Source organism: Halichoerus grypus, chromosome 7 (assembly GCF_964656455.1).
Source record: "Halichoerus grypus chromosome 7, mHalGry1.hap1.1, whole genome shotgun sequence".
NCBI lineage: Eukaryota > Metazoa > Chordata > Mammalia > Carnivora > Phocidae > Halichoerus > Halichoerus grypus.
In genome coordinates this window covers 36,931,677-36,948,624 of record NC_135718.1, presented here as the reverse complement: position 1 = coordinate 36,948,624, position 16,948 = coordinate 36,931,677, and the positions used below count along the sequence as shown (strand labels likewise).

At 55.2% G+C, this 16,948-nt stretch overlaps 1 long non-coding RNA gene across 1 annotated transcript in view; it reads right to left on the bottom strand.

Moving 5' to 3' along the window:
• Positions 1-14,221: 14,221 nt before the first annotated feature.
• LOC144382458 (uncharacterized) overlaps positions 14,222-16,948 on the bottom strand; it is a 33,604-nt gene continuing 30,877 nt past the window's right edge. The window contains exon 3 of the long non-coding RNA XR_013449440.1: positions 14,222-14,929. This is a non-coding gene — a long non-coding RNA (uncharacterized LOC144382458). The remainder of the gene's footprint in view (positions 14,930-16,948) is intronic.

Sequence of the window (16,948 nt, the reverse complement as noted above, 5' to 3'; positions counted from 1 at the left end):
CAGAAGGAAGAGGGGTGGCTTGGCCCATTCTTCCAACCAGCCTCATCCCTGCATCTTTCAGGGACCACCCTGGCGGGGCCATGGCTGACACTAGACAGGCTGAATGTCTGGGCGTGCTCTGTGTGACCATCTCAAGGGCTGAGGCTGTGGTCCTGCTTGGACCCCCTCAGGCCCTTCCACCCTCTCCGCAGTACCACCTTTGAGGGTTTTGAGTGGACACCTGACATGGTGGGGGCATTGCCCTCTTCTTAGAGAAAGGTCTGGGAGGCTTCACACGTAGTACCCCTGTACACATGGGCACATGTATACATATGTGTATATGCCTATGTTCACATAGGTGGACATTCCTACACTCTCCCACTGCATGCCCAGGGACCTGACCAGAGTGGCATCCAGGAGAGGGCGGAGGTGAAGACTTGGCCTTGTGAGCCTGAGAACTGCAGGGAGGGGAGTGAGTAGCCCTGTGGGGTCTTGGGCATTGGGTCATGCTCCCTAACATCAGAGCAGCAGGAAGGAGCTTCCTCACTCAGCAGAGAGGAAATAGATGTGGCCTCCCTGAGGTCCCATAAGAGGAGGTCAGAGGCTAAGTTGGGGTAGAATTCAAAGATGCCAGGCTGTGATCCCCAGGAAGTCCTTCTCCTCACTTCTCTGTCCCAGGGCAGCCCCAGGACATTTTCCTGGAAGAGTCTGCAGGAGGTTCTTGCTCCCTGTCCTGGTTTCTCCTAGTCATTTCTCTTTCAGCCTCAGTTTCCCCAACCGTAAGCATCCCCCTCTCAGAAGGAAGAGTGAGGAAAAAAAGAGGAGTACATGTGAGGGTGAAGCTCAGTGCCAGGCACTGTTCCATAAATCATGGCCATCATCTTGCCCAGGTTTAGGCATTGGCTCTTAGCATCCTTGCCCTGACAGACCACAGTGTTGAGGGGCATGGGCTCCCACAGGCACTGAGAGGCTCTCTGGGATCTGGGGAAGGGGTGCATTACAGTGTTGTCAGTGCTCCCCACCCCTGCCCACAGACCCCTTGGAGTATCACCAGGGCACCTTTTATCAATACATAGATCCCTGGCCTCCGCCTCCATAAAAAAATCCACATTAAAAAAAGTGCCCCAAGAGATTCAGATGTGAGATTCTGCTTTGAAGTGAGTCAGACCTGAGTTTGTATTTTGCCACTTATAGTCATGTAACATTGCACAAGTCACTTTACCTCTCTGAGCCTCAGTTTTGTCATGTGTAAAGTGAGGGCTGAAATAGTGCCCCCCCCCATCGGTGGCTGTGAGGACTGAATAGTGTTTGCAAGGCCCTGCCCCCAGCACAGGATAAAGTGCCCAGTGGGCAGGCAGCTCATATGTTATCCCAGCTGCGTTCTTTGCTTCTGAGCAGGTGAGACCTACCTGGAGCCCCTTGGATCTGGCCCCAAAGCACAGCACAGGGAAGGGAGGGTGGAGGTCAAGCCCAGCAGAGAGATAGATCCCAGCCAGTGCAGGCTTGCCCAAATGGGGTGGAGCTATTCCTGGAGGTAGGAGGAGGGCAGGATGCTCTGTGACCATGACCCAGGTGACTGTGGGGACTCAGGGAGGTCCAGGGGAGCTGCGAAGGCCAGGTGTTAGGAGTGGAGGCTGAGTGCAGGGACAGGAAACCCTGGCCCCGGGGGGGGGGGGTGCGGGGGTGCCTTGCGGGGAAGGGGAAACAAAGATAGGAGCACACTGCTGTCCTGGGGGCACTGGAAGACCAGGCAGCAGTTCCTGGAACTACTGACAGAGGCCTCTCAGGTCTTGCCTGGGGGCCAGATATGGTCAGAGTGAGCATGGGAGGGGGTCTCAGTCCCTCCTGCAGGCGCGTATTGCAGTGGCTGGAAGCACAGACCGGGCCTGACTGTGCGAGCTATTAGCTAACTGCTCAGTGCCTCAGTTTCCCCTCTGTAAATGGGGGTAATCATAGTACCTACTACTACACTCTGTAACCCCGGTGAGGTGTCAAGATGGAGGCAGATCCGCTATCATTCCATGGCTTGCCCTTCTCTAGGCACAGCTGCAAAAAGAGCCAGTGCCACCAGCTGGCTCTGAGGGGCCCCAGAGCAGGGCTCCCCACTCACCCATCCTGATGTCAAACCTGCTATCTCCACAACACACTCACAACACACCACGATTGGGCTCACAGGATATGTCACAGGGACACTCTTCACCTTACTCTGTGCAGGCCCCCCGTCCCCGGCCTTGCCACCCACAGCTGGCATTTGCAGACAACCTCAACCTGGCTGGTGGAGGACCCTCCCTTGGGCTTGACAAGGAGCAGGTGCCTGAGGCCGGAGCCAAGGCTCCGGGGCGGGAGCAACTGGGTCCTGCGTATCTGTGTGCACATATATAGAGAGACCCCTGTGTACAAATACAGATCCCGTGTAGCTCACCTCTACCCTGAGGGCCTGACCTCAGCTCTTTGCCCCAACTCATCCTTCCATGGGCCCCCATAATAGCTTTATTTTTCTCCTCTGAATTTCCTCCCCTGACTCCCTTCCCTTCTCTGCTCTCCCCTTCTCCTTCTCTCCCCCTTCCCTACCACACCCTCTCAAAGCAATCTCTTCTCCATTCCTTTCAACCAGCATGGGAACCAGGTTAGCTGCTTCAGTGGGGCCTCAGGTTCTTCACCTGTTCCATGAAAAGAGTAATATGGTAACTGCCTTGCAGTGTTGTGAAGCTGAACCCACATGAAGCATTGACAGGATTGGCACAGTTCCTGGCTCGGTAGGAAATGGACATTTATTCTCGCTGTTCTTCCAGGGCTCCTCCGAAATCCGGGGAGCCGTCCGGGTGGTAGGCCGGGGGCACTACCGTGGTGTGAAGGTTGCAGGTGGGCTCTGAGTTGTGTCCTCATCTGTATCCTCGGCATGTTCCCAGAAGCATGCTGCCAGCGTCTCGGGATCTGTGTGGGAGAGCAGAGTTCCATTCCCCCCAGGTGTCAAAGGACAGTGAGTCCCCACGCAGTCAGTATGAGCTGTCATTGTTACCATTGGTTCCCATCAGATCTAGAAGCTGGGGCTGAGAGGCCAAAGAGGTCAGTGGACATGGCGAAGGTAGCACAAAAAGCAGGTGGTTCCTAAACCTGAACTCTCTGCTTCTCTGTGCCCTGGCTCCCCATTTGCATAAGGAACAATTCACACCCGCATGGGGATGGCAGTCAAACGTGAGCCTGGCCCACGTGAGCCTGGCCCCTGTCACTCACCCACCCCGCAGGACAGGCCGCCTTCTCAGTGCAAGGAGAGAGAGCTCTGGAACCCCAGAGTCCTCTTGCCGCAGGCCCACTTATCTGGCTATGTAATTACACACGCGGGAGTGCTGGGTTGATTAATGCCTGTGCCCCACCTCAACCAAGTCCCCAGCTCCAGGCACGGCAGGCTGGAGGCGGCTGGAGTCTGATGGGGCCTCGGGCCTGAGAAGGCCCGCCTCTTGCATCACGTGGACGCCAAGGAGAAGGGCCCTCCTGGCTCACAAGCAAGCCATAGAGATGCTAGGGGGCTTGAATTGGCAAGTCCAGCAAATGTGGCCTGAATGCTTTTTAGAAAAAACATCTCCCAAGGCAGTTTCATAATCTGCCTTGTAATGCAGATTTAGACAAGTTTTTACGAATGCACTTTTTAAAATAGGTCTTAATGGAACCTTTCCAGTAGTTACAGTCCATTGTGTAAATGCAAACAGAAGGCTTTTTGAAAACATGTATTATTGATCAGAATGGCAACAGCAATTAGAAGCCAGTGTGTCATATTATTCGATACACACTTCCTATACAGGCCTGCTTGTACTCACTCATAACTTTCTGACAAATTATCCTGTCACTAGGAAGCCTTTTCTTTTCCTTTTTGCTTCTGAAAGCGAAGGAGGACCTCCCCATCAGTTATTAGCTGGAGGCGAATGAAAAATTAAGCTTATCTTTACCATAGCAAAACTTATTTACGACTTCTCCTTTGGTTTCAAGACTAAAATAGCAAAATCTTCAGGTAAGATGGATGATGCCTCTATGATCCAGATGGAAAACAAAAATGGAAAACAAAACAAAACAAAACTGGTGACAAGGTAGCAGTGTGCTACAGGAGGGCAGAATCACACAGCGGGGGAGGTCAGAGCCGCAGGGCCCAGGAGGGAAGCCTGCTCTGCGGGAAGGATGCTGAAGCAGAGCGGAGAAGCGACCCCGCAAGCCAAGGAGGGTCCACAGGGAGAGGTGCCGCCTGAGCCCCTAACGTCCCCAGGGTTATTATTTTCCCTCCCCAGTCATGGAACCTAAAATGATCAACTGAGCGAAACGTTGAGATTTGTTTTTGCCCAAAAACTCCCGTGTGAATCTATACCCAATCTGCACATTTCCCCTTTACCCTCCTTGAAGCGTTCATTTATTTAACAAACATTTCCTGGGCCCTTACTATATTCTAGGTGCTATTTTCAGCACTGGAGGCCCTACAGTGAACAAAACAGAGACCCCTCCCTTCCTGCTGCTTCTTGCCCACAGTGACCAACACAGCAGGCTCATAGGCAATACCTCTTAAAGTGACCCCACACGGGGACGGGACATCTGTCAGGGCCGGCTGCTCCAGGGAGCCAACTTGGGGCAAGCTGTGGGGGACAGTACTGCTCTCCCTGGAGATGGGGCTAGGGGTGGGAAGGGGCCTTGGAGTGAGCCCACACTGTCCCGCAGAAATGAGACGCCATCACTGGGTCTTCCTAGGAGAGCGCCTCCTGAGCAGCCTCACCCTTGCCTTCTGGAAGCCGCATCTCTCATCTCTGAGAGGGTTACAGCCTGCAGTCTGCAGAGCACATACTCTGGCCTGGGCAGTCTTTTGGAGCTGAAAAAAACCTGCCGTGCACTTGGAATGCTGACAAATAGGAAGTCCATTGACTTAATGCCCTGTAATGGCTTCTACCATTCCGGGGCATTACAGGCATCCTTGCCCAGGATGGTGTGGGTTACCACTCCAGGCATGATGTGCGGATTCCAGGTCCGTCTGAGGCCTGGGTGTGGGTGCTGAGGCAGTATGCTGTGAGCTAGATGGGCTGGAGAGAGGGGGGCTGGCAACCTACCTGTGGTGTGTGCAGAGCTTGGGGAGTGTAGCCTGGGTGGCTCCCCCAGCCCCTGGTCTGCAGACAGGCCCAGGAGCAGGGCACCGACCCGCCCCCCAGCCTGAAGCTGCAAGTTTCTGCAGAACTTGCCCGGCCATTTCAGAAGCCCCGGGCTGGTCTCAGGTAGATCACTGCTTGCACTCCAGCAGCCCTGAGCTTGCTCCCTGAGCCTAGGCCTGCCCGGAGCTCCCACCCTTGCTGCAGACCCCTCACACAGGCCAGATGGGTCTTGCTTGCTGAGAAGTTGGCCAGCCCAGCCTTCTTCCCCTAGAACAGTGCTGTCTGATGGAACATTCTGTGATGGTGGAAACGTTCCGCTCTGTGCTGTCCAAGTGTGGCTATTGGGCACTTGAAATTTGGCTAGTGGGGCTGAGGAACTGAACTTTTAATTTTATTGAATTTATCATAATGTGAAATTAAATAGTCACATGTGACCAGTATACTTACTGGGCAGTGACGTTTTAAGAAACAGCTCCCCAGCCCCTCCCTAGACCTCCTGGCACAAACCACCCCTCCTGGAATGAGGGCAGAGAAACCAGAGCCCCAGGCCATGTGGGTGCCCAGCGTGGTCCCAGCGGGCTCTGTGATCCAGCAGCTTTCTCTCTGTTTTCTGACTTTCCTGTGGTTTGAAGTGGCCACAGCCCCAAGGAGAGGGGCAGCGTTGCTGGGGCACCCCCTGGGCACCCCTTGCCTTGGGGAACTTCTGTTCCCCATCAGGCCCAGTCCCAGGCCTGACCACGCCTCCTGAAACCCAGAGTGAGCCGAGCTCACTGCTGCAATGCCCAGCTCTCAGGGGACTCTTCTGAGAGGGGCTGACGAGCTCGTGCGTATTAAGCCGCAGTGATGAAGGGCTGTCAGGGGCACTGTGCAGCAGCCTGAGACCCGAGGGCCTGCTCGCGGCCGCTGGGAGCTCAGCACCTGGCCCCTCTCCCTGGCCCTCATCCCTCTGCCAGGGAGCTACCCCCACCCTACCACGGTCTCAGACTCCCTGCATGTTCCCTGGTGGCCGGCCTCCCCTGGCTGTTCCTTCTGCCTGGAACACTCGTCCCGCTTCCTCCTGGCCCCTTCTTTTGTTCACTAAGAAGTCTTGGCTCCAAGGTACCTTCTTCCCAACCCACAGAGATACTCCGAAGGGGACCCAGTATGCCTCCTGGTCTGACTGTGCTGGATTTATCTCTGGACCCTTGGCTGGGGACCCAGTGGGGATTCAGAGTGCTGGTTAAAGGTCCTGCTGTGAGAAACAATCCTCCAGGTGCTGGGGACAGCCTGGGCGAAGGCAAGGAGGTGTGCTCAGGCAGGAAGGCCGTGGGCTGAGACTGCATCAGTCCTGCTGCCCCCCCCAGGGGCACCCCCATGCCCCTCGTGCCCCTTCTTCCTTTGGGCTGCCTTCCTTGGTGTGAATAGAAGCCATCTGTAAAAATCAGCCGAAGGAGCTACATGACCATGGGCTTGAGCTGCAAAACAACTTGCAGGGAGAGAACAAGGCGCCCCAAATAAATCATTTGGGGCCTGACATTTGGAGCGTTTGAGTTTGAGACCAAACACAGATGCCCTTTAAATAAATACATTTTTGAGAAGTGTTCCGTAGGAGAAGTTTATGACTTTAATAGGTTTTTAGTGTCAGACAAGCATCAGGAAGTGTTTTGTTGAGAGACTTTCTCTTAAAAAGCTCAGAAACCTTCTTTTCCCTCTGGCCCTTTAAACATAAGGATACAAGGATCCTCAGCCAGGGGAGCATACTCCTTTTCCAGGTTCCCTGGGGATTTGCCCTGGGCTGGGATTGCTCAACTGAGGAATGTTCAAGAAGGTTCTGAAGACCTCAGGACTCCAGGCCAGTGGGGGTGGGGGATGGGAGGGGTCTCATGGGAAACTGATTTAGAAGCTTCGAAGTGTCCTCATTCAGAGCAGCTCCCCTTCTCTCCCCAGTTCACCCTACCCTGGAGGAGCCTGGATGGCTCGTCCTCAGGAAGGAGAAGGGCTCTGTGTGGAGGATGTGGGTCCTCCTGAGGCCTCCAGAGGTTGGCAATTTTCTGTGGATTGGAAACCTTATGAAGTTCCCCACGCCGACGTCCAGGAGCACGAAGGAGCTGAGCTCACCTTGGGCCTCACGCCAGAGAGGAGACATGAGAAGGTCGGATGCAGTCATGTCTGGAAGCTTCTCCCTTCTGGCTCAGACAGGCCCCCACCTGCCCATCCCAGGCTCTGCCCCAGGACCTCCAGAACCCCTGAATCCTGCAGCTGCCCTTTGCCCAGCTCTGGCCTGGACACCAAGTGGCCACAAGTGGGGCTGGTTCCACTACCCCTGTGCGTGCTGCCCTGCTCTCGGCCCCAGCCCTGCCCCCCAGGACAGGGGCTGTATTGTGAGGGGCTGGATGCCCTCTCAGAGTTGCAACCCATCCTTGAATGAGGCCAGCACCAAAGAACCCCAGATCACCTGTGCTGTGGCTTCAGGCTATGGCGGAGGATGGGGAGTGTCCCTGGCCAAGCTGGACTGACCTCAGGCTTGTCTTCCCATCAGAGTGGGTGGGCTGGGGCCACACAGAGCCTAGGCAAGAGCAGGAGGGGCCCATTGGGCTCATGGCAGTGCAGGCTCGGAGGGCACAGGCAGGCCGCATCCTAGCATAGCTGTGTGATGAGCACTGGGGCTAATGGAGAACAAGAGAAGGGACAGTTGTGTCTGTGCTGTCCTCCCGGGGGCAGCAGAAATGTTCTAATCAACCAGTACACCAAGACTCCACATTGATTGCCCAGGTGACTTTTGTGGACACATGGAACCATGTTTTCAACAGTCCCAGCTACTGTAATGGAGAAACCTGGCCTCGATTTTTCCATTTCTGCAGATATTCTGCCCTCCCACCGTGCCCCTCCATCTTCCCCATCCCCGCCGTGGCCCTCAGCGGCCTGTCTCAGACCCTCACCCTGCCTGGGACCCCACTTGTGAGAATGTTGCCATCTTCCTGGAGGGGAGTTTGTGTGTGAATGGGATCATGTGTGGTCAGCAGTCCCTGTCGCTTTATCCTGGCTGTCTTGGGCAGTGAATGGACGGGAAGGTGGGTGTTGAGAGGCTGGGACCTGGGTGCCTCCCCCATCCCCAAGTGTTACTCTCCCCCACCAGGGCCCTGAACTCACCTCCTCAGCCCCTGGGACTTGCCAAGACCCTCATCAGGGTCCATATCATAGGTAGATGAGAACAGTTTAGACAAAGTACCCACAATCTTCTAAAGCTTTGCTCCTGTCTCATAATTTTTTTTCCTTGCAGGATCCAGGCACTTGGAAGCAGCTGATTTCTTAGCACCATTTACAACCCTCTTTGTTCTTCCACAGTTATGTCTTGGAAGCAGCTGCCCACAAACTGAAAGCAGCCCATAAACTACATATAATCTTTGAGGGCTCTTGCGACCTTGCCTGTTGGGGGCAGAAGGCAATGACCTCTGTTTTATTTCCCAGGCTGACACACCCAGGCTGGAATCAGGGGTGTTGACTCGTTACCCATTTACATCTGTAACTTATCAGCATTCTCCAAATCCTAAAGGTTGAGGGTTTGATTAGGCCTGTCTGACCTCTGGAGGAAAGGTGCAGTGAGATGCTCTGGGAGGCAGATCTTTGGGACCTGAATCATCTCTCCTAGAGCAAGAAGCAAGCCTCAGAGGGTCCTGAGTAAGAAGGGCTCTCAGCTATTGAAAACCCACCTGTAGGCAGTCTTGACCGGGAACCTCTAACTCACTCAGGCTCCTAGCACCTGCCCCGGCGGGCACAGCATCCCACTTTACAGGTGAGGTGACTGAGGGGCAAGCCCAGTGGTTCTTTCTCTGGAGCCCTCCCTCCACATTGCTCCTGGTTCCTGAACTCTAGTGGAGGGCTGGTCAAACACAACGTGGTCTGCCCCCCAGGTTCTGAGTCTGGATACGGGGCGGGGCGAGAGATGGTACTCAGCTCCAGCTCCCGGGGGCTTCAATGCAGCTGGTTCCAGGCCCGCAATGTGGGATCCATTGCTGCCGAGCAAGTGGGACGGCAGAGGGGTGGAAGGCACCCACCCACATCCCCCTCTGGCCAGTGTAGTACGTCCTTGGTGGGCCTCTCCACCTCCCCAGAATCACCTCCCCATTTCCAGCCTCTACCTACCCCTGACTTATGCCCACTGTCCTGGCTTTGCTGGGGACCCATCCAGAACACGCCTGAGGTGCTCCTGCATTTGCAAACAGCTCTGTCTCCTCCTAACACCCAATTCTTCAGCTAGGCCCCTCATGTTAGGTTCAGAGCCCTTGGAGTCCACTTGGGAGGGGTAGCGTCCAGCACCTTCACTGTGCAGGCAAACAGCCTGGTCATTTCCATGATTGGACTGGATTCAATGCATGATCCAAGACCTGACCCTTGTATAGCATTAGGCTTCAGGGAATCTTCAGCAAATGCGTTTTCCTCATCTGTGGAGCAAGATGGCTATTGCCATCATCCTGATGACCTTGTGCTCAGCTCTAGGAGAACTGGTCTTTGCCAAGCTGTGGTCACTTGGTAAAGGCTGACTCAGGACATCTGTATGGCCCATGCAGGCCCGGAGAAGCTGAGGGCTGACAGGAGGACAAGGGATGCTGTGCTCCTAGTTGGGGGGCACCTAGGCCCCTCCAGGACAGCATATGTATAGGGACAGCAGCGGCAATGACTCTGGCTGGTCTGTGCATTGTAATCTCCAAAGACTAAGGCTTTGGAGCAAAGGAATTTTCACTCTTTAATGAAAACCTTGCAGCAAGGGGAAGCACCCCCCTGAATGACTGATACTCGACAAGATATGCACTGCTCAGAAATGTCTCCTAGTCAATGAAGAAGAGATAACAGTCAGTGGAATAAAAATTAATCTGGCCACTATAGGAATTAATATAAAAACATCAGATGCAGGACTTATAAGGAATGCCACCTCCAACTAACCCTCCTTGGGTTAAATACCCTGGGGATGATGATTTACGTTCTGTGCTCTAGGGCTCTGTGGCATAATCGATAGGGATGAGAAATGGGGCCACTAAGCTGTGCCTGCCTCAGGGCTGGGGAACGGAGCCCAGGGGGAGCACACGCTGGGAGCAGGGGCCCATCCAAGCCCACTCACCCTCCTGTCTTCCCCTTCCTCTGTCTCTCCGCTGAGCTCCAGGCCGGTGGCTGGCAGGCTTCAGGAGGCCTCTCACTAGGCCTCCGCCCCTCCCTACCCCTCCCGGCTACAGGAGGCGCCCAGGGGAGGAGAGGGCAGGGCAGGCGGGGCCAGGCGCTGCCTGAGACCAGAGCGGTGGGACCCCCACCCCCACCCGGTAACCAGTCACACACACCCATCCTTGCTCTGTGAGAATTACTGCTCCAAACTCTTGGTTTAGGTGACACTGGCTTAAGCAACCATTCATTCCCACTAGCCCTACCTGGAGTCCGCTCTTTCCTTACGGGAGACGTTAAGTCCAAGCCCTTTGGCCAGTCCCTGGGGTACTTCTCTGCAGGGAAGCTTCTAGCTGCGGCTCACTGCAGCTGCTGGTCTGGCTGCCTGCTGCGCCAGGTGAGCCGTAAGGTACCCTCGCTCCTTCATGGGGAGGCCATACTTGCTCCCTGCTGCCCCCCTCTGTGCATGCGGCACCTGGGCAGCCAAGTGGGCAAAGCTGTGTCAGGGCCAGCCGGGTTCCAGCCCCTGGGAAGGGGTCTGCCCTCCAGCTGGCTCCCTGCTCCGCACCCTTCCCAGACCTGCTCCTGAGGGGCAGAGGAGCTCATTGTCCTATGTCTCTTGATACCAAGGCCCTGGAGGAGACCAATTCAGGGAGGACAGAGGGTTTATCCCCCAGCCCCTCCCTGCCAAGCCCCCGCCTCCCCTCTATACTCTATCAGGTCTGGACTTGCAGCAGGTGCCAGGGGTCAGGGATACCAGCTCCCCACCGCACCAGCCTCTCCCCACGTCCTGCCCGGCCCTCTGCTCTTACCCTGAACCATAGTCATGGCCCTTCAGGTGTGCCCTCTGTATCTGCTGGGCTCTGCATTCCCCAAGGACAATTCCTGCAGGGCTAGTAGTAAGGAATCTCATGGAGGAAGGCCCGGTTTCCTGTTCTTTTTTTAAAAGATTTATTTATTTATTTGAGGAAGAGAGAGAGAGAGTGAGCAAGTGGGGAGAGGGGTAGAGGGAGAGAATCTTCAAGCAGACTCCCCACTGAGTGCGGAGCCTGACTTGAGGTTCGATCTCATGACTGATGAGATCATGACCTGAGCCGAAAGCAAGAGTCAAACAATGAACTGACTGAGCCACCCTGGAGCCCCTTGGTTTCCTGTTCTTTATGACATGAGAACCTGGTCCTTTCCAGGGAGGCCTATCAACGCCTCCTTTGTGTGCACCACACCGAGCTGCCCAGAGAGAGCCTCTGTGTCCCCCACGCTGCTGCCCATGCTCACACTGGGCTGACCCAGGGCAGGCCCTCACACACCTGTCGCCTAAAGCTAGGTACGAGTGACCCTGAACAATCTCAGGGAGAGAAAGGCCCCAATCTAAACCTCATGGGACAGATGGAGAAACTGAGGCCCTGGAGAGACTGGCCCAGCCCACAGAGCAAAGCAGGCCTCCCAGCCTCCAGAGGAGTACCCTCTGCCCTCTGCCTGTTGGACATGGCTGCAGGGTTGCCCATGAGGCTACCGTAGGGTCATACTGAGTCAGACTAAGGAGGTAAACATAAACCCAAATTTTACTCTTGGCATTGTGGCATGGGTTGAAATGTGTTTCCCTAAATCCATATGTTGGATTCCTAACCCCTAACACTTCAGAATGCGACTTTATTTGGAGATAAGATCCTTACAGAGGTAATCAAATTAAAATGACATCATCAGGGCAGGCCCTAAACAAATACGACTAGTGTCCTTATAAAAAGAGGAAAATTTAGACACCAAGACACCCCCAGAGGGATGATGTGAGGAGACACAGCTGAGGAGAGAGGCCTCGAATGAATTCTTCCCTCCTGGCCCTCAGAAGGAGTCGGCCCTGATTTCAGACTTCCAGCCCCCGGAACTGCGAGAGAGCGCATTCCTATTCCAGCCACCCAGTCTGGGGCGCTTTGCTGTGGCAGCTCCGGGAAACTGCTACCGATGATAAAGAAGTTTATGGTCATGAACTTAGAGCACTATTACTTTTATATTTTGGTAGGGAGGCTGGTGTTTCAGATATTTTTTGGGCTTTTAATTTTTTTAGTTTGTTTTGTTTTGATGGACTCACAAATCGGAGTGCATTTAGTAACACCCCGCGGTTTAGAGGCAGATGCTGGCGGGGAAGGCAGCCTGGTGCATTCTAGGCGCCGTGGCCCCTGCAGGAGCTTGGCTGCACGTTGCCGGGCAATGGGCGCCCGGGAGCTGCTGGCTGTGTCGGCTGCTGGGGCACAGAGTGGATAGTCCACAGCCCACATCACCCACTGTCTTGGTGACATTTTCTGCTCCCCCCATGTCTCCGATGGCAGTGACATTGATCAGGAGCCCCATGGCGACCCAACTAGGGCACCGCCGTCCAGCCAAAGAGACGGGGGCAATGGGCTCCTGAGTGCTTGCTTGTCCTTTCACATAATAGCAGGTCAGTGTTATTTTAACAAAAAGAACTTCATGCGCATTTCAGGTATAGGCGTCATTGTACAACCCGTATTTTAAATAAAATCACAGACCTTCGCTCGGCGCAGCTTGTTGCAGAGAATGTCAGGGTGTTGTTTAAAGCCCCCCTGACCCACTCAGCTTAGTGACAGTTTTGTTCCTACAACAGCCCTGCTCCTGCTGCTTTCAGGGGAGGCTGAAAATAAGCCGTTTCTCGTCAGGCCAGAATCAGCTCGCAGCAGGTTCACAGAAGGGATTTGGAGACCTCACAACCTTTGGGAAAATGACCAAATATCTAACTCAGAAGGCTAACACGTAGCATTTTGCTACCATGAAAACATGTTCACATGGAATAGAAAACCCCGGTCAGAGCTTCCAGGCATGAGGTGTTCCCCCACTCCCTGTGCGCGGTGGATCCGGTTGAATGTGGCTCTCAACCCTTCCCACAGACCCAGACTGGTTGGAGTTCCTCCAGGACAAGGAGCCCTACACTCTCCCAGAGTCTTCCATCAGCCGTCTACAGAGCCTGTGGTACATCCCCGGGACAGAAAGCCCTGGAAGTCCGCGGCATCGCCTAGGCCACTGTGCTCATTATCCATCGTTGAACAACAAACGCTTCCCAAACTGCGTCTTAAAACACCATCCTCTCTTTTGCTCGTGAGCCTGCCATTTGGGCAGCACTCAGTCAGGGTAGCTTGTCTCTGTTCCACTCAGCTGAGCTTGGGGTGGCTTGCAGGCAGGGCTGGAAGCAGCTGAGAGCTCCCTCATGGGACTGTGGCTGGTGCTGGTCGTCAGCCCAGAACTTCAAAGTTTGCTGGAGCTGACGGCCAGGACACCGACGCTCCGCCCCGTAGGATCTGGGCTTCCGTACGACGTGGAGGTCAAAGTCATAGGGTGACCTAGCCTCAGAAGTCACCCCGCATCCCTCTGCCATATTCTTTTCATCACAAAGGTCACAACGGCCTGCCCAGTTTCAAGGAGAGTGGAAATAGAATCCTCTTAGTGGGGGTGGCGAGATTCTGGAAGAGCATGGAGGGCAGAAATATTGCTGTGATTATTTTTGGAAAATGCGTCCTTGCCACACCATGGGCCAGAGGTCACACTAGGGACTCTGGATCAAGGGGGGGCAGGTCCCGAATATGATTCACCACCAGGAGTTGGAGACACAGTCTGAAAATGCCTCCCCACCACCACCAAAGTGAGGCTGAGCCAATACTCCTCGGGGCATGCCTGTGTTCCCCGCTGGTCCCCTGGGGCCATCAGCACGGAGAGACGAGACTGGAGCCTCTCTCAAGCCTCCTTGGCTCTGACCGTCTGTGATGTCAGGACTCTCCAGTCTGAAATGAGTCATCAGTGGAATCTCCTTCAGCAAATGACCCACTCAAAAGGAGGATTTGTCATGCCTGGGGCATTTTATAAATCTTGCTGCTCTGCCTGGCGAGCTGTGATTCTATTAGTAACAGCACAGCCAGCATGAGGTGATGTTGTCAGGGCAGACACTCTGATCAAGGGCAGGTGGAGAGGGACGTGGGACCTCTGCTCTGGCTGCCTTCCCTCCAGTAGGGGCCACCGGAGCCCCCTCCCCTGCCCTGGGGGGTGGGGGCAGGAGACCCTAGAGGGTCAGCTCCTCCCGGCCGGGATACTTGACTGGGGTGGGGTCTGCACACTCAGCAAGCTTGCACTTCTCTACCTGTGATGCTCGTGCAAGGGACAAAGCAAGGGACTCGTGCCCTGAGCCGGGCTCCTCTGGACCCACCGCGAGGGAAGAAGTGATGAGGATGCGAGGACAGCAGCTTGCACCTGAGGACCCAGGCCCATGTCCTGCTCCTCCACTGCCTGGTGGGGGACAATGTTCACAGGCCCACTTGAGGCCTCCTTCCTTACCTGTCACTTGGGCGACACCCACCTTGGAGCAATGTGTGTCTCAGGACTCAGGCCCAGGGGCCCAGGGGGCCCCTCTCCTCCTCTCTCATACTTCCCCTGAGGCCTCATACACAGCTGGGCACACACGGGGTCCTAGGTCAGCAACCTCTGGCCTTCTGGTCATTCTCAGAACAAGGACTGACTTGTGGCCACGACTTAGGGCTGCCAGGACTTGAGGAGGACTTGGTACCTCAGGGTGTCTGAGATGGGGTGAAGTGGGCAGGGCTGCTGCTTTCTGGCATCTGATTGGAGTTCTCTCTGAATGTCCATATTCTGGATTGAGGCCATTGGGTTCGAGACTTGGAAAGGGCGTCAGCAATCTCCAGGGTCTAGAAAACAAGGAGGACTCCAGTAAACATTTTCTGAACCCTGCCATGTGCAGAACTTCTCACAAGGTGGGAGTCCTGGACTGCCTGGGGCCTCTCTCACCCCTGATCCAGCCCCACGTTCTCCTCCAGGTCAGCCCCGTCACGCGTCCCTGTGTCCCCTCATAGAGAACCTGCCCATTTATGGAGGCCTTCCTCAGCGGCATCTCAGGAGCGCCCGGCTTCTATAACTCAGCGGCAAACCTCACGTCCTTGGCTGCAAAACCGGTTCAAAGTGGTACCCCACCCCTCCCAGGGTCACCACCCTGGTGTGGCAAACCTGCACAGCAGGGCCTGGGCAAGGGCCCTGGGGAGTGGGCATGACAAGAACACTTCATGTACATCCCCCCCCCGTCCCGCCCCCCAGCAATGGCATGCTCTCTTGCTCAGCTGGCTAAACCTGAGCCCTGGAGGAGAAGCACCGTGCACTCAGCCACAGCTCCTGAGCCTGCCCTCTCTGCCTTTCCAGTCCTTTGGCTGCACCTCCCCCACGAACACCCCCCTCAAACCTACTGGAACATTCCCTTCAGAATGCAAACATGCTCCTCATATGGGAATCCAAACTCCAACACCCCATGCCTCTCTCTTATTTCTCTGTTCCCTTGACAGAAAATGTTCTGCTCTCCCTTGATAATGTTATGTTCTTTAACTGGATCCTCTCCTGGCTCCTGTACTCCTTGTGATCCCCACCACTCCCCTAACTCCGTCCCTATCTAAGCCTGAAGGCCGAAGGCCTCTACCCCCCTGGGCCTGCAGTGACCCTCTGCACCCATTCAGCCCCTGTCAGTGCTGGACGAGCCCAACCACCTCCTCCAGGGCCTCCCCTCACGGGGCTTCCCAGACTCCTGCCCCGCTCCCGCCACCTCTGCCTCTCCTCTTCCTCATCTGTGTGCCTTCCTCATCTCCATTTCTAAACATGAAAGTGTCCCCAAAGGATCCCCATCCTGGGCCCTCTGCTTACTCCGCCCCCACTCCTCAGCATCCTCATCCAGGCCTGGCTCGCAACACTGCTGTCCAGCTGTTCCCCCAGCCCTCCCTCCCGTGAAGTCCACTTATGGAGCTGCCTGCCCTCCATGGCCTCTCCCACATGGGCACCCAGCAGGCATCTCAAATTTAATGCATCCAAAAGAAACTTGATTTTCACCCTTCCCACTCCCCAAATCTTGCTTCTTCCTCAGCTTTTTCCCATATTCACCCAGTTTCTCAGGACAAAAACCAGAGTTACCCCATGATTCCTGTCTTCCTTTCATTCCCCAAATCTGATCCAACGGCATATTCTGCTGGTTCTCTCTTCACTGTTTTCAGAGTCACCCACTCACCTTGGTCATGGCCACCTTGATCCAAGCTGCTGTCCTCTCTAGGCCGTTATGTTGGCCACCTCTGGGGCTCCTGCCCTTGTCCTCACCTCCTCCTAATCTGTCCTCCCCACCGCCCCAGAGTGATGCTGGAAAATAGCAAGGCCCCATCACATGGAGGAGGCCCATAGAGGAGGGGCTGATAGCCTAGCGACATGCACTGGTTTGCCTGACCCAAGGCTGCAGCCTGAGGGGTGAGTGGTCAGGAGCCAGCTCTGATGGGTGGTTGCCCCCCACCCCAGCTTATCCCACTTCCCTGGTCTCACCTTCCTCCTCCTCACTCCACTTGGGCGCCTCTGGCCTGTTCTGCTCTTCCCTGAATAGAGCAAGGCTGTTTGTGCACAGGGCCTTTGCACTGGCTGTTGGCTCTATCCGGGAGGCACTGGTCCCACGTGCCCTGGCCCTTCCCTCACTTGCCCAGGTGTCTGCTCCGAGCTTGCTCCTCAGCAGGCCTCTCCCGGCCATGCTGTATAAGGCAGTGCTCCCACACTGTCCCTGGCCGGCTTTGCGTGTTTCCTTAGAACACTTTTATATTTCACCAGTGTATTTGTTTGCATGCTTATTTGCATGTGTGTGGTTTTGCGCTATAAAATAAGCTTCTGAGGGCAGGGAGTTTGCTCTTCTGTGT